Source organism: Triturus cristatus, chromosome 2_1 (assembly GCF_964204655.1).
Source record: "Triturus cristatus chromosome 2_1, aTriCri1.1, whole genome shotgun sequence".
NCBI classification, from domain to species: Eukaryota; Metazoa; Chordata; class Amphibia; order Caudata; family Salamandridae; genus Triturus; species Triturus cristatus.
Window position 1 is genome coordinate 982,122,117 of NC_140581.1, and position 23,098 is coordinate 982,145,214.

A 23,098-nucleotide genomic window follows, 5' to 3' on the forward strand; every position below is an offset into this window, starting at 1 on the left:
TCCTTTAGAAACAACTTCATTAATAAAGTCTAGCAAATTAGAACCTTACAACGGCATTTCTGGTCATTGTTTTTAAACTATATTGACTAGCTCTTGTTCTATTAATGGCACTTTGACTTGGGAGCTGTTTATTGGTATGAGCTTTTCAAGTCATTGCTGTCACATTTGCATTGCTACTTTATTGCTATGTGTAGTTCCCTTGTTTGCCTTTAGTTTATGTTCTCTGACTGTTTCTGCATGTTCTCCTCTAACTTGTTTAGCTCACTACCAATATATATTTTACGATTCATGTCTAACAAATTTAGGAATGAGAAAACATTGGCCCTTTGTTCTTTGTAGTACTGTTTAACCCCTTCAGCGCGGCGCGGATTACCGCGCTGTGCTGAAAGGTTCGTGCGCGGGCGGGGCCGTGACGGAGTGGTTCCGTCATCCGCACAGCGCGACCGACGCGCATGACGGAACCACTCCGTCACGCGCATCGAAGGGGTTAAACATTGGATTTATTTGCTTTTTGTCTTTACATCAGTATAATTGTTTGGATTTTTGTATTAAATATGTAAAAACAAAGTCCTGCATGATGTGCTGTTAAAATGCAATATGTGTTATTCTTTTCTCGTTACTTTTTGTATTTTTCTGAGATGGCCGTGAAATGGAGTGGGAGACACCTGAGAAGGAATTAACAATACCTGACAGTGTTCTCATGCCTCTCACTAGCTACTGGCAAAGACTAGTTTCCAGGTGGCCCAGAATGGTGGAAAACATGTAGGATTGTCAGGCTCATTCCTGGTTGTGGTTCTTGATCCCAGGCCCTATACTGGGCGCACGTTCCACCTACTGAAAAGGTCGATCGATGGTGCAAACTAATTCAAACAAAGTTGCTGGGGCTGGCAACAGTACACGTTGCTGCGAAGTAACTATACAATCTGTGGTAAACCAAAGAGATCAAAACCATTTATCGAATAGGCCCGCAGTTATTTGACTCTAGGCGCGAACTATGCAGACTGGAGGGATACACCAAACCACCCAAAGCGTGCTGTCTACAGCACATGTGCTAGCTCTGTGAAAATGTGTATAGCCCGCTGACAGGCATAAGGAAAGTGTGAAATTAAAAGAAATAACAGTTTTGATTATCGTAAAACATATTACCTTGAGTGGTGGGACTTCTCTAAAAATTACTTTTAAGATGAAGTAGAGCTGTATAGCGAATGATCTGACTACAGCAAAGTGTGTCATACTGCAGCATTTGATGAGGGAAGGTAATCCAAGCGTATAACCAAGCAGTGGAAACTAACGAAGCCCCGGTGGACAAGTTGCTCAGAAACTAGAGATGATGTGGAGCGTAGGCCTAAAAACTACAACTAAAGAGTTTCACTAAAATACTTCCTGTTTAGTTCTGCTCACAGTCCCAGCTACTTGCCTAAATTCTTGTTTTGAATATAAACTTCAATGAAATAGTTCTCACTTATCTCACCATGGGGCATATTTACAAGAGTTTCTCCTATTTACAAGGGAGCCGTAAATATGGGGCAGCGCCAAAATTAAGACCAAAAAAACCTGGTCTGAACGCAGCGAAATGAGGAGAAATTATTAATTTCTCCTCGTTTTTGCTGTTTTTATGTGTGCTGCATTGTGCAGCACACATAGAAACAGCAAATAGCCATGAATGATTGTTTATGTGCAAGAAGGTGTCCCTTCCTGCACATCAACAATCATTAAAAAATGACAATTTGCAACTTCTATGTGTGCTGCACAATGAAGCACACATAGGAGTTACAAATTAGCATTAATGATTGTTTATGGGCAGTAAGGGACACGTTCCTGCATATAAACTATCATTCCCTCAACGCAGGCACCCTTGCACTATGGTGCAAGAGTGCTTGCGTTGGCGCTAGGAAGCTGAATTTAGCGCCAGCACTAGGGAAACACAGGGGTGTGCCGTATATTTATAAATACGGCGCATCCCTGTGTTTTTAGAATGGCGGAAAGTGGCGTTAGCAATTTTGGCTTAAAGCCCCGCTCCGCCATTCCCTTGTAAATATGCCCCTGTGTTTGTCACTTGCTGTCTAGCCTTTTGTACAGTTTGGACTTCATCTGCTAAGAATTGGTTCACAAAAAAGTGCTTGTAAACTGCACACTGATTTTTGTGAATCTATTCTGATTTTGTGAACCGACCATTGTTCAAATAGCTGAGGTCACAAACTGCTAAATTGCAGGGTGCTACAGAATGACCTGCCTAACAAATATTCATTAGGCATGTCACAATTGGTGACCTACTGCTATTAGCCACAATCACAGGGATGGTGGCCTGCAAGGATAGGCAGATCACCGAGTGTGTGATTGTGTTTAAATAAAGAAAACTTTTTTTCTAAATGCAGCCCATTGGCCTTAACGGAAATAGGACTGTATTAAAAAAAAAGGTTGATTCTTTCGCTTACAGTTGGCAGTGGTCTGCTGGACCACTACCAACTCTCAATGAAACTTTTTTCAAGATTCAGAAAGGGGAAGGGGTGCAAAAGGGCCTTTTCCTTCTGTAAATCAGATACCACCATCTCTGAGGTGCGATATCTGATCAATGGTTTGCGACCTCCACTTTTTTGCCCCCTCCTATTTGCGGTTCAGAATATGTCACAAAACCCTTTTACAAGTTAAAATAAATTTTCCAACTTGTAAAAGGGCTTTTGTGCATAAAGAAAAGCCCTTTAGTGGGAGTAAACACTGATTTAGTGAATGGCATGGACTGTGATCACAATAGGCTTTGTAAATGAGGCCCTAAATCCCTTCTTCATTCCAATTAACCATCCCCTGGGTGACTGTGTTTACATATTTTGTATGACCCTGTTAGTACAGTAAACCCTTGACAAACTGTTGTGTGATATGTTAATGTCTTAAGGTAGCACGGTTACACTTGGCATTACATTTCTACAAAAATATAAACAAATGAGGAAAAAAACACAAATTGACCAGGGTCTATGTTTCACCAAATAGAGTTGGTGTACTTTTAAGTCCCCCTAAAATTACGTCTGTCGGTAAAGTCCTCGCTTAACTAAGATTTTGCTACTCTCAGCTGATTTAGGCTGGAAAACCCCTCCTCAAGAAAGACAGCATCACACAAAATGGGCACAGGTCAATCCAGGATTCCACAATGGTCCACTTTCTTTTCCATCAGTTTGGCTTTCGGGGAGAGGCACTGCGTTTCAGGCAGACATACCTGCACAATATATGTTTGCTGAGTGAAAACTAACATTTTGTAAAAAACAAAGGGCCCTCATTTACAAGGAATCTTGCTGCACTGCCCCACGTCAAAAGAAAGGGAATTAATGCGCAGTTTTTATGCGATATGGCACATTCCTGTCCTTTTCCCCTGCGCTGGCCCACAATGGGCTGCAAGGCTCCAAAGCAGGCACCCATGCGTCATAGTGCAAAGGTGTCTGCATTGTAGGGGGCATTGTTTCTTTGCAGGGAGTGAAACCTTTCTGCACAAAAACAATCACTAGAGATGTTTTCCTCTTTCTATGTGTGCTGCAGAATAGGAAATTTCTCCTCGTTGCGCCTCCCTAACGCCACACCTGAGGTGGCGTTAGAATCTGACGCTTTCCCTGGTTTACGATTCCTCATAAATCTGGGAATTTTTCAGATTTCATGTGTGTTGCGTGGGAACACCCACAGCAGCACCCATGGAACGCCCCTTCACACATTGTTTTGTGTGTAAGGGTCATATATTTACAAGGCCATAGAAATCCACACAAAGTGGCTTTGCATGGCCTTGTAAATATGCTGCGGCACATTCCGTCACAGGAGTATCAAACAAGCATTTGCAATGCAATAGGTCTCGCATTATTTAAGTTTGAGCTATCGGTGTTGCATTATTTAGCAATGCCAATAGCTCAAACTTTAATAATGCGAGACCTATTACATTGCAAATGCTTGTTTGGTTTGCGTGCGTGCACTGCTCACATTGCTGCCTGTGCCGCCCATTAATTGGTGCCTGTAGCGACTGGACCGAAGGGATGTCCCACATTCTTCATCACAGAGAGACTGCACAGACAATATTCATTACAAAGAGACTGCCGGAGACTCGTCATAGCCGTGGCCCACTCAGGTCTGAATTACTTTTTGAAAATAGCATTTAAATGTTCAGCCTGACTGAGCCTGTAGCTCTGCTCACTGGCTGCTCTCGTCAGGTTGGTGCCGCGGCACCAACCTAAAGGGCACTAGATACTAGAAAATATAATTTATTTTACAGCCCTGACCGAGCCTGTATAGCTTGCTGCTCTCGGTCTCCCAAGGCTCGTAAAAAAGAAATCTAAAATGTAATGATTTAAAACAGAAAACCCAAATGTAAACCATTATCAATACAATGTACATCTAGGTTTTCCAGAGGAGGCACAGCAGAAAGAGTCACACTGGTGCCGACATGTTCACGCCCTGGTATGATCATATGAGGTGTAGCCCGGTCGGCGGGGCTGACTTGGTTCTGCCCCAGGTCTCTGTTGCTAGCACGTCTTTCTCACTTCCTCTTTAATTCATGCTCAGCTGTGTTTGGATTGGGGCCTCGCTTCTACTAGGATGTCACTTATGTCCACAGATGTTAGTCGCTCCTTCAAATGGTGTGTCGGCTGATTTTTTAGCTGCCCTACCAATTTTAGTTATATGACAGCCAGAGTTATGTTTTATCTTAATTTCATTATATTTTCAGGTGCGCTGTTTTCTAACATTTACTCAGTTCCTGTAGCACAGTATCGATTCACAATAGATTATTTGTCAGGCTAAGCATAGGCCCTCTGCAAACGTCCTCATGGTGTGTCTGAATTCTGATGAATGATGGCGCTGTAATTGTTTTCTGCGGTAGAGTCATCTTAGAAAGAGATTGTAAGTCAGTGACCTTCCATTACAGGGGTATTGCTTTAGTTTCAAGAGATTTTAGAGATTCCCATTGCTCAAAAGTTTGTAATTTCTGCTATTTAGCTCTTTTCAAAGCACTTCATTGCTTGGTTTTCCTTGTGAGAAAGTGTCGTCTAAGTGGCATTCATTTGGCACTTCTTACAGTTTCCGGTTGCTCAAATGGGTGTAAGTTCAGATATTAATATGTTCCCTTTGTCTTCATTGCTTGATTTTTCTCGTGATGAAGTGTCACTCATAGTCGTTGAATGTCACTCATTATTAGACTGAAATTATGAAAATGTCACACACAAGCAATCCGAAACCTTGGCAGCTATGCTACAGGAGTCAAAGAAAAAAAAACCTGGATTGGAGGCGCACATCATGTATGGACCTGAGAAGCTTGGCAGGGTCAACTTGACACCAGTTGTGGTCTGTTGGCCCTGTCTGTCTGTGTCACGCTGAACAGGGCGTGACAGTTATCAATATGCTAATTAGTTGGTTGAAATTTTCAAAAAGATAACCTCTTTTTGGGCACAGAATCTTAATAAGCATACAGTAGTAACCTTTGCATCCATTGCTGCCTCTTCACACTCCCCTACGGACACAACCGCCTAAAAGTCTAATGTTCCATTTCAGCGTATTAAAACTACTTTAAAAAAAACACTACGATGCGGTGTAAGTCGTACACGTGTGCGAAACGAGAGTCAAAGATTCCAGTAGAGGGGTGATTGGAAATATAAAAAAATTCTTGCATTACTCTTTCACCAGGTGGCTGAATTGAGGATTAGTGCGGATGGGATTCAGGAAAACGTGGTTGGGGAGAGTTCAGCCTTTGTAGTTTTTATTAAAACTAGATTATCAGTGGTGCGCGTGGAGAGGATCTGCGCCGAGTTGGGTGGGGCAGTTGTTGATCTTTTTTTCCCCCAGCTCCTCAAAGGCTGTCCCCTCGGGCGCCGCCTGGGGATGCTCTTCTTCGGTCATTCTGCTATTACTTTCACATCCGCCGGGCTCCCGCGGCCGCCTTACAAACCGAACTTGCTGCAGGCCCGACAGGACCGGTGACACGCTACGTGGTGTTTCCCTGTGGTGGCCCTGTTTGTTTTTTAATGTAAACTTCAATGAAGACCGGGTAGACTGGCGACTCAATCAAATTCTTCACTCCAGGGAATGGGCGAGCGGCTGCAGATCCTTTTGGACCCGCGTGGCCTTCTTGATTGGCTAAATTCCTTCTCGAAACTTACACGGTTATGGTTTAGAGCATTTTCTCGGGTTCCGACGAGACTCCTTCATCCACAGGAAGGTCTGTTTGGGCACGGTGGGCGACGCCAGGCCGCCGGAGGCCTTGGTGGTGGACGCGGGGCTGCCGCCGGCATGATGTGGTGGGCAGATGGAGGGCGGCGGCACCGGCTCTTGCGGGGGCTGGTCCTGTGGCTCTGGGTGGAGGACGGGCTGCTCATACAACTCTCACTGGTGTCATTGGCTTTGTGGTGAGGCAGGGTGCAGCCAAGGGACTGCAGGAAGCAGGCCAGCCAATGGTACTCGCTTTCCGCAAGCGGCGAGTGCTGGAGGTACTGCGGCTGAATGGCATTATAAACAAAACCATTTACTCCCTGGTAGAGGTAATCACCGTAGACTGCAGCGTTGTCACAGTAGGTCTCTTTTTTATTTTGTTGACATGTTTCCCAATATTTCTTTCAGAAACTGACAGGGTCTTGACACCCGTAAAGTGTAACATTGGCACCTCTCGGTCACGTGGTCTGCCTCCTCCAATGGGCGCCGCCGGCTGACCTAGAGTGAACAGAAAGCATGCCACAATGAAACAAGCGAGTCTCCACAAGTGCGTCCACAGACTGCAATCGCCAAAAGCCCTGCGCGTGCACATCTCCTGTCCCACTTCCGAGGCAAGTCAGCACCAATAGATCTCGCTGGCGACAGCGCTTTCGCGCTGCGTTCGTCCGGCGAGACCTAAAAAGGGGTGCTCCAGTGGTGCAAAAGTGCCGCTAGGGGCCTCGTAAAGGAGGCCCAAAAATGGTTGGAAGTTCAACGGCAGATGGATTTCATGGAGAAGAACTTGGAAAGGATCACTGGACGGCGTTATGAGGTGCTACATGAAGCTTTCCTCCATTTAGCACATTATATACTCTGCATAATGTATATGTTTCATGGTCGTGCCGTAAACTTGCTGATTACTTGATATAGATTTTCAGCAAAATAGAGTCAGTATTTGAATTTTGAGTATCAAGCGTTCATTACATTGGAAAGCACCAGAGTAAGTGAACTAGCTCATTTAGAGGTTTGTAAGACTAAAACTATTTACCCTGCTAGTATACAATAATAAAGTTCAAGAACTAATTTTTATCACACTTTAGGTTATTTATTAACATTTTTAACGATTCCTGAGAGATGGAGGAAGTTAGCAAGTAGGCCCTGGTAAAAGAACTGATTGAGCGTAAATGTTAAATGACAGTTACCTCTATCAATTTTCACTATTAAAAGACTTTTTACGACAATTATTTTTGATGAAGACATGTTAACTGGCTAAGGTGAAAAAAGTGAGACTTCATACTGCATCGTAAAAGCATGCAGAATGTTCTAAAATAACAATACGAAAACGCAAACGAAGAGAGAAACAATGATAATTACACATGTACTTATTTATGTGTTATGAGAAATAAAATATAGCTAACATAGAGTGTGTTGTGATGATAATATTCCAATATGCATTAAAAATGAAATAAATGTCTGCATAAAGAGACTCCTGAAATGCTAAAATGCTTATTTAGTAATAATAAATAATGATAAGTAACCCTGCAGTTTTCTGTAATGTTTTTGTGGTAAACGTGTATTTCAGAGTGATATGTTAATAATATGCTTTGAAAACTATAATGGGCAAATGATGTTATAAAAAGCTTTTTTTAGCAGTACTTTATATTGACATGTAGCCTCTAAGGAAGAAGAATAATTGAATTAAACAAGAGAAGTCGAAATGCATTTATTAATGTGTGTTTTACAATAATAATGACACAACAGTGATTCAGATAATTTTTATGTAGTCCTCAAATGCTTTCCTTTCCTGTGCACCTGCAAAAGCATATGAAGCAGTCACCTTAGCCACTGTGAACATTTTTCATGAAGTTTCTTTTCTGTATTGGATAACAATGGACTCACTTCTTGTTAGGCAACACTTTTGATAGAAATGTAACAATATTATTGCAAACCCAGGAGAGGCGCTTGGGAACTGACAGACTGTGAGCAAAGTGAACTGCCACCTACTTCGGTGGGAGGGACGGAAATGTAATACAAATTAAACGTAATAAATTTAATGAATTTGCAAAAGGATTACTTAATTCTTCCGGATTTTTGGTGATGTATTGATCACCCCATGAACGGCCCACCGTGAGTGACCAATGAAAACCCTATGGACTGATTGAAAAGGAGACTTTGTGGGTGTAAACTGCGAACTTTTGAAAGTAAATTACCCCCATGGAGGAGGAGTCGGGGCTGGCTATCATTTTAATTTCCCCTGCTTGGCATGCTGTCGGACTGACTCTTGATTTGCCTCAATGCCAAATCTTTGAACTGAACTTTCCTAACTGGGATTTTGGAACCTACACTTTACTGGCTGGTAAAGTTGAGTAGGAAATAACCTTTCGGCTGCAGGGTTAATTGACTCCTGTGGCATGCAGTGCTGCAGTTCAGACTTGGCCAGATCTATATTGAAGTCGGACTAAATTTCTAAGCCTTGATTTTGTTTGTATGTTTCGATGACTGAGTCTCGAATTACCTTTTGTTTCTCTCTCTCTCTCTTTCTCTATCTCCACAAACAAGCTTCAAATGATTATAATTTCCTGTACTGTGAGACTACCTGTACTAATAGTTTGTTATTCAATATGATTTGAAATGCGATTTTATGATCTATCCATTCAAAAAGAGGCTTTAGAAAAATGTTTTTCATGAGTTGTCTTTATCGCTTTTGGCTCATTCTTTTTGTCATTTTTCTTTTCTCAAGGTATGTGTTTCAACGTCTGAGAAAGGTAATTAAATAGGCTTGTGTTTGGCAATTCTTTATTCCAGGTCCTCATAAAGAAATTGCTTCACGTTCTCCAAGTATTCTAGTCTCTGTTAGCTCAACAAAAAGATCCTTTGGAGGACCATGATTTATGGTAATCAGGAGGATGATCAGGGAGTAAAGTGTTTTTATAGGAGACATTGAAATGAGCCTAATGTGAGTAAAAATTTAGTTGTGATAAAGGGAAAATAATATGAGCTTTCCACTGCATCAGAACCTAAAGGTGTTACAGAGAAAATGGAATGATAAGACTTGGCATTTGCTCTGGTTGAATGTGGGCAAAAGGTTTTAGGTCACAAGATCAGATCCAATAGTTTGAAAGGCCAAATATCTAGAATTAAAAGTTTGTTAAACTAAAAGTTAAAAAGCAAAGTATAAAAAAGGAGAGGAGGTGGAGCTGACTGGTGTCCGAAGGATAGCATTCCTCATGGACTCTAAGTATTAGCTCGCTTCGTCACTCTTCAGTTGGCTGCTGGTGGGAAACTAGGTTCAAGTAATGAGAGGCCTCAAATGCGCTGAGTTTTCTGGCCATTGAGAAATTCTACCCCCAGCATGCACAGGACACAGAGACATCTTAAGGATTTTGGGGGCCCAGGGCCAGATGTATTTTGGTGGCCCCCGTTCGGAACAGCTGTGAATTTATAATCCAATTTCAGTTCTTTCATGCCCTCTTTGGACAGGTCACTGACAGTGCACAGGTACAGGCTTATATTCAGGGGGAGGGACTTGAGTTTTCAATATTGTAACACAGCAGCAGCTCACAAATACTACTGCAAAGAATCTCCGATGTGTTCTCATACATGAGAACCTGTTTTGATCTAAAACAAACTTTTTTTATGGATTTTCCTTGAAACATGAACACAACATTTGTCTGTACAATGAATTTAATAGACTCATACATTATCCACATTAAAAATATATTAAAGGAAAACAGCATTAAAAACAATTGGTTTAAAAATTATTCAAGGTCATCAGGGCAAGACTCTCTGCAGAACAGAGCTGTCTCCATCAGGGCCCCCCCTGAAAGACTAGGGCCCTAAGCCAGAGCCCACTTTGCCGATGCCTTAAAATGTCTCTGACAGGACATACAACTCAGAACCTCCTGTTCCACCCCATGACTGGCTCATCAACAAAGGGCTGGCAGCACTGGTGGTTGGTTTCTTAGCATAGATCCTCTTTGTTGGGAATGCCTGTATAAGTGAGGGCCAGGCATAAACTGTGAGGGTGCTACAGACATTTTTGTGGTAGAGGAGATAGCAGTGAGGAAGGACTAAAGCCCAAGATGTTCTACTGCTGGTTTGGTTGGGGAGGAGTAAGGAGTGAGGAGGAACATTGCTGTCACTCCCCGGCCTGCCACTGGCACTGCTGCTCTGGCAAGCAATCCCACAGCAAGTGTGGCAAGGGTCCCGCAGGAGGGGTATGTAAAGGGGCCCAGTTGGCGCTGGCATCGGTGTGCTGCACTAGCTTCCAAACGCATCAACCAGGAGATCAGTGTTCTAGGAGGCAATTTGGTGAGAAGTGAGGTCCTCTGCAAGCCAAAGAAGTGGCTGGTGTGCTCATGTGAGGTCTGTGGGCCTGCCAGAACCCTCGCCGAGTGCCGCAATGAGCCCAGGAGTCTCTTCCAGCCAGAGTAAGAAGTTGAGAGGTAAGGGGGGCTAGTAGTGTGGGTGGGTGGAGGGTCTCGTGATTGAGGAATGGTTGGAGCCCTTGTGGGCCCCAGTGGTACCAGTGCAGCTTGTTGCCTGCTGTCCATCTACCGCCTCCTACCTCACAAAAATAGGTTGCAAGGACTGAGGCAATAATGAATCCTATGCAGTAGGCATTGGCACAGGAGTCAAATATCTTCCGCTTAATAATATCGGACCTGTTAGCAATTGTTAATCACACTACATCTTGAGTGAATTCCTACAGGATTATTGCCAGCCCTGGGTACATAAGACTGTATGCTGGGTAACGATCTAGACTATTTTGTAATCCTCTGGAATAAGCCCCCAAACCAAAGGAGTCCACACATGGGCATAGCATCGAAACTTAATTCCGCTGACACACAAGAGTTTGTAAAGCAGGTGGTTTATAAAAAGATCACAGTGAGATCTGGACAAATAAGGTCCCAATTAGATCTCCTATCTAAGCAAAGAAATAGAAAGAAACAATCCTTAGCAAAGCTCTTAAAGATGTCATTCTCAAATACTCGTCAAGGAGAGAAGCCAATTCAGAAACAAGGAAATGGGGAACTGATATCACCTTTTTCCAACTGGTTTAATGACCAAAGGACTGCAAAGCCCAACGTTGAAACCAATATTGAGGTTATACAAGAGAGGCATATATCACAACTAAATCTGCCAAAATGGTTCAATCAGATCATGAATTAGAAGAGGAAATAGAAATTATTTAATGACTCCCAAAAGAAGCCATGTTGAGACGTAAGTTAGGTGTACTAGCTAATCATACCCTACATGCATTCAACATCTTGGATTCCCTTCCACCTGGATCAGCATTTATAGACCAGACTAGTACAAACTTAGAAATATAATTAAATCTGTCAACAACTAATAGACACAGGGTCCGATGCACTAAGTTTACTACTTTTCGGTAGACACAAAGGTAAACTTAGACCAAAGGTCTCATTTTACTACTTTTCTGTATTTACAAAGGTAAACTTAGTCCAAAAGTCCAACTTTACTACTTTTCGGTATTCACAAAGGTGAGTTACTACTTGTAAAGTTAGACTTTTAGACTAAGTTTACCTTTGCGAATAACGAAAAGTGGTAAAGTTAGACTTTTGGTATAAGTTTACCTTTGTGAATACCGAAAAGTAGTAAACTGACACAAAAGTGTACGTTTTCCTTTTTAAATCGGGCCACCAGATCCCAAGCACTGAAGAAGCGCCATCGAGACTCGGACATAGCACTAAATAAGCACATTGAAAATAATGAAGATATGCCACTCAGTCCTTTATTAAATAGTACAACGAAGTAGATCACTTGAGGGGCTATACAAATTTATTCAAACAGGTGAAGACTTATGAAGGCATGATACCAGCAGCATAGGGCCATCGCATTTGAATACATTAGTGGCTACCTTCACAGCTCAAAACTAACAATCAAATAAATTGGAGATTCAAGTTGACCCATTAAGCACTTTGGCAATTTTTGTATCAAGGATAGCTAACAGATTAGAAAATCTAAATAACTTAATTGTGTGGGCAAGAAACAATACAGAAATAAGCTTATATGGAATTGTTAATGCTCTCCAAATATCAACAAATTAAAGGGCATATTTACAAGCCCCATTCACCACTGGAGCATCACTTTTTTTGACGCTCGGGTGGCGTAGGGCCATATCCCATATTTAAAAGGTGGCGGTAAGCCACTTAACGTGGCTTGACGCCACCTTGTTAAATATGCCTCTTTCCGCCGCAGTCCTCTATGGCAAAGGGGCATGCAATGGTGTTGTATCTACGTGTATTGCTGCTTAGCCAGTCTGTTTGGGTGTGTGAGTGAAATGCCTGATGACCATTGGAATGTTGGTGTGCCTGGTTGACTGGGAGGTATGACAGTTGGAGAGAGTGGGCTGAGCAGCAGAGATGCAGTTCCTGGTGGGACCATATATGGACTGTACATCACCATATATCTACCTGATCTAACTCATCTACTAGGTAACTACCATCTTATCATCAACCAATAAACAACTACTTGGATCTACCTCATTGATAACTTCGTTTGATTGCAACATTGGCGACGATCTGGAAGAAACCCTGCGTGTACTGTTTCCTGTCTACCTGAAGTGAAGATTTTGAATATACAAGCAAAGGATAATTATACAGAAATTTTGAAGGAACTTAAACTTGAAAACGAGGAGAAGAACACCCAATTTTGTCCCACCAGTGTCCTCCATCAACCGGACAGCCTACTTTGGGTGCTCACTCTCCTGAATAAAGTTCACGTAAGCAGTTAAGAAATTGTTATTTGATTTATGCTGGAGGGACACACCATTAACAACAAGTAAACTACAAGCATCCTGTGGTGTGTAAACCATCGTTAATTTTACATAATAGATATTTATGACTTCCAAGGAATTTACTTGTGTGGAATATGGATTTTCTAAGCATTTGAAAGTTTTTACTACGCAACAAAGGCTAAAAGTGGAAGCTTACACTCGTTCTCTAGGACTGTCAGTAGTGCTTACTTGGAAGATATTTTGCGTGTTTTTGCTGAAGGTTGCAGCCAACCACGAGTTTTATTCATCTGTGAGTTTTGCGGCGATATTTATGTGGGAATGTATTTAAGGAGTAACTCTGAAAAAAATTAAATTTGCAGTAATTCGCGCGCAACGCCAACCATTTAATACATTTTGCTGTTCAACGTTTTAGAGCGCGCCTGCAATTTTTAAATCCATCGCGAGGCTTCCATGCGCCACTTACTTGTAGGTCGTGGTGTCACGAGGAAACATAATGGATCACGCTCTGTGTTGCATTTTACCCTGCTCACGGAAGGCTGAGGAGCACGTCCTCGCCGTGAGCCACCCGACGCTGCGGAAAAAACGTGCCGCCATTTTAAGAGATGAACTTTTTGCCAACCACGTAATTGTCATTGGTGACGCAAGCCATTTTCTGCCAACCACGTAATATTTTGTTAACTGTAATTTTGCCAACCAAGTTTTTTTTTCCCCATGAGTGCTTCATTTTCAATAAAGTTTTATGAAGCAGGAAGATCAGCAAGTTGGTCGTTGCAACGGTGTGAGCGAGCCCTTTGGATTACTTTTCAGTGGACAGGGATTGTCGTTTACACATCGGCGGTGAGTGGAAGTTTGGATAAAGTATCTGGATGCAGAGTCTTGTTCCCGCTTCACGTGAACTTGGAAAAAAATTTAATGAGTTGGTTTCTGTTTCCAGACATTGGGACTGAATATTACTGTGTGGAGAGTTGGAGACTTTACAACATTAACGGCGTAAATGTGTTCGGGTGAGAGATTGCTCACCGGTGTAACATACAGTTTTGAAATGTTTTGCATTTTAAGTATTAGCAAAATGTATGTGATGTTATTTGGAAGGTGATATTATACAGTATTTGTGTTCCAGGTAATCACAGGTTTATCTTTAGTTTCAGGGATGTGGTTCAGTTTACGCTCATTGCACGGTTACAGTACCCTTAGTTTAGGGATGCCCTTTTAGTGTTAATATAGGGCAGAGGCTACATGTGTGCCAAGCTTGATTAGTGAGTGTAAAGTTGAAGGTTGTTCTCAGTGTTATAATTCCACAGGTTTGTAGTTATCTATCAGTGATTATGCCCAATGGGCAGTGTACTCACATTTTATTTATTATATGTAATGGGCAGTGTACCCATACTTTATATTGAAATGGTTAATGGGCAGTGATCCCAATATTTAAGTGAAGTTGTCTAAAGATTGAAGTTGTCAAAATATTGAATGCACAATGTGCGGAGTTGAAGTTGTCAAAATTTTAAATGCACAATGTGCGGAGTTGAAGTTGTCAAAATATTGAATGCACAATGTGCGAAGTTGAAGTTGTCAAAATTTTGAATGCACAATGTGCGGAGTTGAAGTTGTCAAAATATTGAATGCACAATGTGCGGAGTTGAAATTGTCAAAATATTGAATGCACTATGTGCGGAGTTGAAATTGTCAAAATATTGAATGCACAATGTGCGGAGTTGAAATTGTCAAAATATTGAATGCACAATGTGCGGAGTTGAAATTGTCAAAACAAGGAAAGGGGATGGGTGCTGTGTAGAATTCTTATATTCTCTTTTGCACTTATTTATTTTCTATTTATCTTCATTCGTTTCGTATTCTTATTATCTCTTGTCTTTGCATTCATTCTTTTCTATTTTATCTTCTTTCATTTCCCATTCTCATTATCTTTTGAGATGTTACATCATTGCTTCACTTGAGATATATTTTCTGAATGCAATGTTTCTACAAGTCTTCTACATAGTTGTGATTATCTCATTAGGCTTGTTTCCACAGGTGTTTTGAGTTTGTAAAGAAAGGGGATGTGTTGTATCTACGTGTATTGCTGCTTAGCCAGTCTGTTTGGGTGTGTGAGTGGAATGCCTGATGACCATTGGAATGTTGGTGTGCCTGGTTGACTGGGAGGTATGACAGTTGGAGAGAGTGGGCTGAGCAGCAGAGATGCAGTTCCTGGTGGGACCATATATGGACTGTACATCACCATATATCTACCTGATCTAACTCATCTACTAGGTAACTACCATCTTATCATCAACCAATAAACAACTACTTGGATCTACCTCATTGATAACTTCGTTTGATTGCAACATTGGCGACGATCTGGAAGAAACCCTGCGTGTACTGTTTCCTGTCTACCTGAAGTGAAGATTTTGAATATACAAGCAAAGGATAATTATACAGAAATTTTGAAGGAACTTAAACTTGAAAACGAGGAGAAGAACACCCAATTTTGTCCCACCAGTGTCCTCCATCAACCGGACAGCCTACTTTGGGTGCTCACTCTCCTGAATAAAGTTCACGTAAGCAGTTAAGAAATTGTTATTTGATTTATGCTGGAGGGACACACCATTAACAACAAGTAAACTACAAGCATCCTGTGGTGTGTAAACCATCGTTAATTTTACATAATAGATATTTATGACTTCCAAGGAATTTACTTGTGTGGAATATGGATTTTCTAAGCATTTGAAAGTTTTTACTACGCAACAAAGGCTAAAAGTGGAAGCTTACACTCGTTCTCTAGGACTGTCAGTAGTGCTTACTTGGAAGATATTTTGCGTGTTTTTGCTGAAGGTTGCAGCCAACCACGAGTTTTATTCATCTGTGAGTTTTGCGGCGATATTTATGTGGGAATGTATTTAAGGAGTAACTCTGAAAAAAATTAAATTTGCAGTAATTCGCGCGCAACGCCAACCATTTAATACATTTTGCTGTTCAACGTTTTAGAGCGCGCCTGCAATTTTTAAATCCATCGCGAGGCTTCCATGCGCCACTTACTTGTAGGTCGTGGTGTCACGAGGAAACATAATGGATCACGCTCTGTGTTGCATTTTACCCTGCTCACGGAAGGCTGAGGAGCACGTCCTCGCCGTGAGCCACCCGACGCTGCGGAAAAAACGTGCCGCCATTTTAAGAGATGAACTTTTTGCCAACCACGTAATTGTCATTGGTGACGCAAGCCATTTTCTGCCAACCACGTAATATTTTGTTAACTGTAATTTTGCCAACCAAGTTTTTTTTTCCCCATGAGTGCTTCATTTTCAATAAAGTTTTATGAAGCAGGAAGATCAGCAAGTTGGTCGTTGCAACGGTGTGAGCGAGCCCTTTGGATTACTTTTCAGTGGACAGGGATTGTCGTTTACACATCGGCGGTGAGTGGAAGTTTGGATAAAGTATCTGGATGCAGAGTCTTGTTCCCGCTTCACGTGAACTTGGAAAAAAATTTAATGAGTTGGTTTCTGTTTCCAGACATTGGGACTGAATATTACTGTGTGGAGAGTTGGAGACTTTACAACATTAACGGCGTAAATGTGTTCGGGTGAGAGATTGCTCACCGGTGTAACATACAGTTTTGAAATGTTTTGCATTTTAAGTATTAGCAAAATGTATGTGATGTTATTTGGAAGGTGATATTATACAGTATTTGTGTTCCAGGTAATCACAGGTTTATCTTTAGTTTCAGGGATGTGGTTCAGTTTACGCTCATTGCACGGTTACAGTACCCTTAGTTTAGGGATGCCCTTTTAGTGTTAATATAGGGCAGAGGCTACATGTGTGCCAAGCTTGATTAGTGAGTGTAAAGTTGAAGGTTGTTCTCAGTGTTATAATTCCACAGGTTTGTAGTTATCTATCAGTGATTATGCCCAATGGGCAGTGTACTCACATTTTATTTATTATATGTAATGGGCAGTGTACCCATACTTTATATTGAAATGGTTAATGGGCAGTGATCCCAATATTTAAGTGAAGTTGTCTAAAGATTGAAGTTGTCAAAATATTGAATGCACAATGTGCGGAGTTGAAGTTGTCAAAATTTTGAATGCACAATGTGCGGAGTTGAAGTTGTCAAAATATTGAATGCACAATGTGCGAAGTTGAAGTTGTCAAAATTTTGAATGCACAATGTGCGGAGTTGAAGTTGTCAAAATATTGAATGCACAATGTGCGGAGTTGAAATTGTCAAAATATTGAATGCACTATGTGCGGAGTTGAAATTGTCAAAATATTGAATGCACAATGTGCGGAGTTGAAATTGTCAAAATATTGAATGCACAATGTGCGGAGTTGAAATTGTCAAAACAAGGAAAGGGGATGGGTGCTGTGTAGAATTCTTATATTCTCTTTTGCACTTATTTATTTTCTATGTATCTTCATTCGTTTCGTATTCTTATTATCTCTTGTCTTTGCATTAATTCTTTTCTATTTTATCTTCTTTCATTTCCCATTCTCATTATCTTTTGAGATGTTACATCATTGCTTCACTTGAGATATATTTTCTGAATGCAATGTTTCTACAAGTCTTCTACATAGTTGTGATTATCTCATTAGGCTTGTTTCCACAGGTGTTTTGAGTTTGTAAAGAAAGGGGATGTGTTGTATCTACGTGTATTGCTGCTTAGCCAGTCTGTTTGGGTGTGTGAGTGGAATGCCTGATGACCATTGGAATGTTGGTGTGCCTGGTTGACTGGGAGGTATGACAGTTGGAGAGAGTGGGCTGAGCAGCAGAGATGCAGTTCCTGGTGGGACCATATATGGACTGTACATCACCATATATCTACCCGATCTAACTCATCTACTAGGTAACTACCATCTTATCATCAACCAATAAACAACTACTTGGATCTACCTCATTGATAACTTCGTTTGATTGCAACAAATGGGTGTTGCTGTGGGCATTCCACTGCAACACCCATTGCTTTTTGATGCTGCCCAGAATTTCAAGGCAGAAGAAGCGCCAAAAACAGCGCCATTCTAACGCCATGAATTACCAGGTGTTAGTATGGTGATATGAGGAGAAATTATTAATTTCTGCTCATTTTTTGCTCTTTCCATGTTTGCTGCTTTCTGCAGCACACATAGAAAGGACAAATCGTCATGAATGATTGTTTATGTGCAAGAAAGTGTCCCTTTCTGCACATAAACAATACCCCCTGCAGCAGAGGCACCCTGGCAACATGGCGGCAGGGTGACTGCGCTGACGCTAGGTAGCTTTTTTTGCGTCAGTGCTAGGGGAAGCACAGGGGTGCACCTTATTCTTGTCATCACTGCCATTTGATAATGTCAGAGTGCGGCGCTGCTGAATTTGGTGCAGCTCCGCGGTCCGACATTTTTTGTAAATGTTGGTTACCTTGGTGTCTGAACAAAAAACATTTAGAATCCTACATCATCTTCAGAAACTGTGGCAGTCCTCAAAGTTTATTCAAAAAGACACAAACATGCACAATGCAGAAATCCATACTCCAGCCAATGCATAACAAATCCCAAATTTAGCATTACCAGAATCATTTAAAGACCCTGAGCATGTAATGGATAGTGCATCCGAAAAACATCAAACATGGTATTATTAACCCGATGATCAAAAGAGAGAGTTAAAAAAATAAGTACAGCATTTAATAAGAAGAATAGAGCCTCGGGCATACAACTTACTGCTACTATGTTAAAATGGCGGCCTCCCGAAGTGAGGTTTAGCCACCAATGTTTCCGTAGATTTACAACTTGACATATCTTGAATAATTATAAATGAGGCATGTGTATTAGTAATAAAGCTTGAAAACTGGATTATGGAGCAAAAAGCCAATTATTATATAATTAATATATACATCCATCCAACACTGTCAGAAAAGAAAAAAAATAATGCAAAAATCTCCATCTTTGATGCTGGAATTAAAACAAGCCAATGACAATGCACTTTGGATCATTTCAGGTGATTTTAACTCACATTTAATGATGCACCTTCAAACTGATGAACATGTTGATCGAATGGATGAACTTTGGAATACCCTGAAGCAGAACAGTGCAATAACCACTAAACTTAATAAACTGTGGAAAGTTGTATTATCCTTCTGTAATGCATCTGGAACCTGAGTACTAAGCGGGAGATTTAAAGAGGATCAGCCGGCTGCTTTTACACACACTGCCTCAAAAAACATTTTATATTACATCATGCAAGTGCCAGTTTTCCTTTATTAAAATCCATAACCACATTTTGAATTGATCAGCGAAATGAGAGCGATCACCCACTGCAGGCTTTTACCCTAATAAATCAGAGTTTACGAAATATATACCCTAATAGTCCAACCTGAGACCGAAAACCAGAAACATTTAAAATGGAATTGGTGATCTGTCAAAACATTTTAAATAATTGCTACACCATATTCGAATTTGTGGGGCTCCTCCGAATTAAATGACATCATGTAGTGGGTGCACTTTATTGAAAATCTACCAAACAAATTTACAGCTACAGAATCTAAAAGAGGAGCACAAGGGAGTCAAACATAGGAAAGACTGGTTTACATTCGCATTCTGGGGCATATTTACAAGCCCCTATCACCATAGGAACGTTACTTTTAAGGGCGTTCCTGTGGCAATAGGGGCTTCACCTTATTTACAAGGCAGCGTTAGAAACAGTCCAAATACTTTGCAGGCTTAATAATCCAAGATCATGAACAATGGGAAGTGACTGAAAACATAGGCCTTCATTTATGAGAACTGACTCATCGCGGCAGTGAGACAACAATGTGTCAGAAAAAGCTGCGCTGAGGTACAACAGTTTCAAACACCTCAAATGTGCCGTATTTACGATGTGGCGCACAGTGGTGTAAGATCCCATGGTGCATCAAAAAAACAGACGCTTCCGTTGGATGACTGCCACAGTGAAAAGGGACACATGTGCAGCCAAAGTGACGCTAGCCTGCTTTGTGGCACGTAATCAATGTAAACCACCTTAACGCTACATTAGAGTGCGTCATGCATCAAAAATCCCTTAAAAAGTGATGCATTTGAAGAAAAAAGACTTCCCCATACCTCAAAAGGGAGAGATAGACCAGGCATCAGCAGCCAGGGCACCAACCCAAGCACCAGCCAGGATGTCCAGACAGACCGCCAGGGGAAGAGGTTAAGAGTAATTTTAGTGAGGAGGAGAATCAAATTCTGATAACAGAGGTGACAAGGTATGCACATCAACACTTTGTCACCTCCAAATTGCAATTAGGGAAGAACTAGGCCATTTAGTACCTAGTGGACAAGAGTAACAGGGTCGGGCAAGCTAAAAGGACAGTGCCAGAGTGCAATAAGCGCGGGTATGATTATAAGCGTAGGACCAAGGAGAAACTGGCTAATAGACTGAAGGCAGATGGACCGGAGGAGAAGGAGCAGAGGACCAAGAGGAGCTGAACCCCTTGGAGGAGCAGGTGCATCAGTGATCCCAGCAGAGTTAATGGCAGGACAGTGCTGGCTTGGAGGACCAACAAGACCTACAAGGTAAGTGGCAACAAGGGACAATATTCTCAAAAATGTCATGCTGTGCAGCGCAATAAGCTATGTTCCTGTGCTGCACTGTGCTGCGTGCAAGAGAAAAGGGTTGGAGTTTCTCACATGTCCAGTCATACATTATATGAATGTAAGCCAAAATGCCCAGTTACATGTTGTACAGCCCAGTCCTGCTCCGTCAAGTTTGTCCTGTCCATTTGTGATGTGCAGCACCAGTCCAGGTTCAACTTTGTATACTGGAACATGTAGTGGAATGTATAACATGAGTGACCAGTCAGGGAGAGGATGTGGCCTAACAGCTAGGGCGGTCGATCTCAAATCTGGGAAACCGGGTTTGTGTCTCGGCAGCGGCTCTCAACATCCTGTGATTCTAGGAAAATAACTTAATCTCCCCATGCCTAACAAAAATGAACATGTCCTTATGTAACGCATCTGGTGCTCATGTTAAGCACTCTGATACCCAATACCTTTGGGTCAAGTTTGTGTTATATAAAACTCCGGAAAAAAAGTCCTACAATACAAAGCAAAACGCCTGGACTGGAACATCCATCATGCATGGGCACTGGAAGCGTGCCCACCCTGGCCTTTACAATGCAGACCCACTTGCACCATGAGGCAGGTGTGTCTATCTTGGGGCCATGCAGCCAAATCCGGACTTTAAAGCAATGGAATGGGATTGTCAGAGGAGTAATTCTTCATCTGAGAGGGGGTTCAGGTGTGGTGTATGTGAAGTATGAACACATAGGAAAATGCAAAGAGCCACGCGTATAATCACTATCATGAAACTGCATTGCCTGTATGAATGTGCGGGGTGAGAGCACACAGGTGTCGGCTCCCATGGTAGAGACCACCCTACATCCTGTTGTGTGCCAATCGAAACAGGGAGTGGGAATGAATGTCAGTATTGCACACCAGAGGACAATGAGTGTTTGTTGGAAGAATAGATGGTGTGTGATCCTGGTGGGAGCCTGGTAGTGTAGTACAATGTAGGTGTGGCTGAACATATTGAACTGACCATGTGTCTGACTGGGGAGACATTGCATAGCAAGGAGGTGAGAAGTCACATGTGTACTGAAAGGTAGCCTGAGCGATTATCATGCACTGCTGTGTCTGATAGTGTCACACTTGTGATGCAGCTGGAAGGGATGCCATAGAAGAGGGCATTGATGTACTACATTCTCCATAGGATGTGGACCTTGGAGAAGATGTAGCATGTGTCAAGAGGGATTTGGAAAGAGAAATGCCTAACTATGTCACATATGTTAAAGCAGGAGGATGTCAAACAGGAAATCATGAAGTGGCTGGTTTATATGGGTTTACATGATGATGGGCAGGTCTTAGTGATGTCTGGAGGGTTAGGTCTATGGGCCTAGGTGTGTGGCCATCCTGGGTAGGTACATGTCACCAAATATCATTGCTAGCATGTGGGCCACAGATTAAGCCATAGCCCTCAGATACAGGCAGCCATGTTGGTCAATTGAAAATGGTGACTCACATTGGGGGTGTTGGTGTTACATAAGAATCAACGTATCATTTGTGTGCCATGAGTGTGTGACATAAAGTTGAGTCCCTGGGTCCACTGGAGGATTGGCAGAGGAGTCATGTGCATGTACAAATGAGCGGGGCTGAATTGAGCGACGTCTAATACTATGCAGATAACCAGATCTTGCAATGACAAAATGGGGTGAGCGTCAGTGGTAGCAACCGTCCTAGTGTGACTGGGCCTTTCCCCTCAGAGTTGGTACACAGTGCCTACAGATCAGAACTATGGAGACAACTGTGTACGTACTCAAATCACATGAGTATACACAATTAGGAAAACGATGGTAAGTACATGCCTTACACATATCTGCAGTGTAACAAGGTTGCTAGCTCGATAGAGTTGTGTGGATGCGTGTGAAATATGAGCCCTTGGCCACATGAATGCACAATGTACATGCAAGACACTACAACAAGGCAGACTGGTGTGGTGCACTGAGTGAAAGGCAGACTGCAGGTTCAAAGATTCTACATGACCAAAGCCACATCACTTTCGTAGGGGCTGTGGGCTGAGTATTGGCCGGAGGGAATGCAGGCACCCTGGTGACGTGCTGCATTGTGCATAATTATGGTGTTAAAAAGAGAAACTTCATTCAGTACTGTCATCAATAATAAGAAAGGCAATCACCAAGCAGTTGTGGACCTTACCTCCACTTACACTCCGCTGTGCAACTGCGTTGCAATGTGTTGTATGATACAAAATGTCACCCTTGTCACACAGGGGTGCTGTGAACAATGCAGACACAATCCCATCTGAAAGGCAACAACAGTGAATCTTGGCCACAATTCCTGCAGGTAACATATGTCCTACACATCAATTTTGAACTGAAAGTGAATGAGAATAACATCTGTATGTCTGTCAAAGTTACTCATGTCAGCATGTATTATTGATCGCCATTATCATATTCTAATGTCATTTTAGAGCGAGAAACAGCACCTCCTGACCACCAGTGTTCTGGATGACCAATCTGTTGGCGATGACATTCTGCCCTCCATGGACGATGACACCTTTCAGCAACTCCTGGACTCCATTGCAACGACTTCTCTGGTCACAGCAAGGGGTGATAGCATTGTTTGGTCTCCCACAGAACATACCCCAACTTCCCGCCAAAGACCAAGCCTAGACTC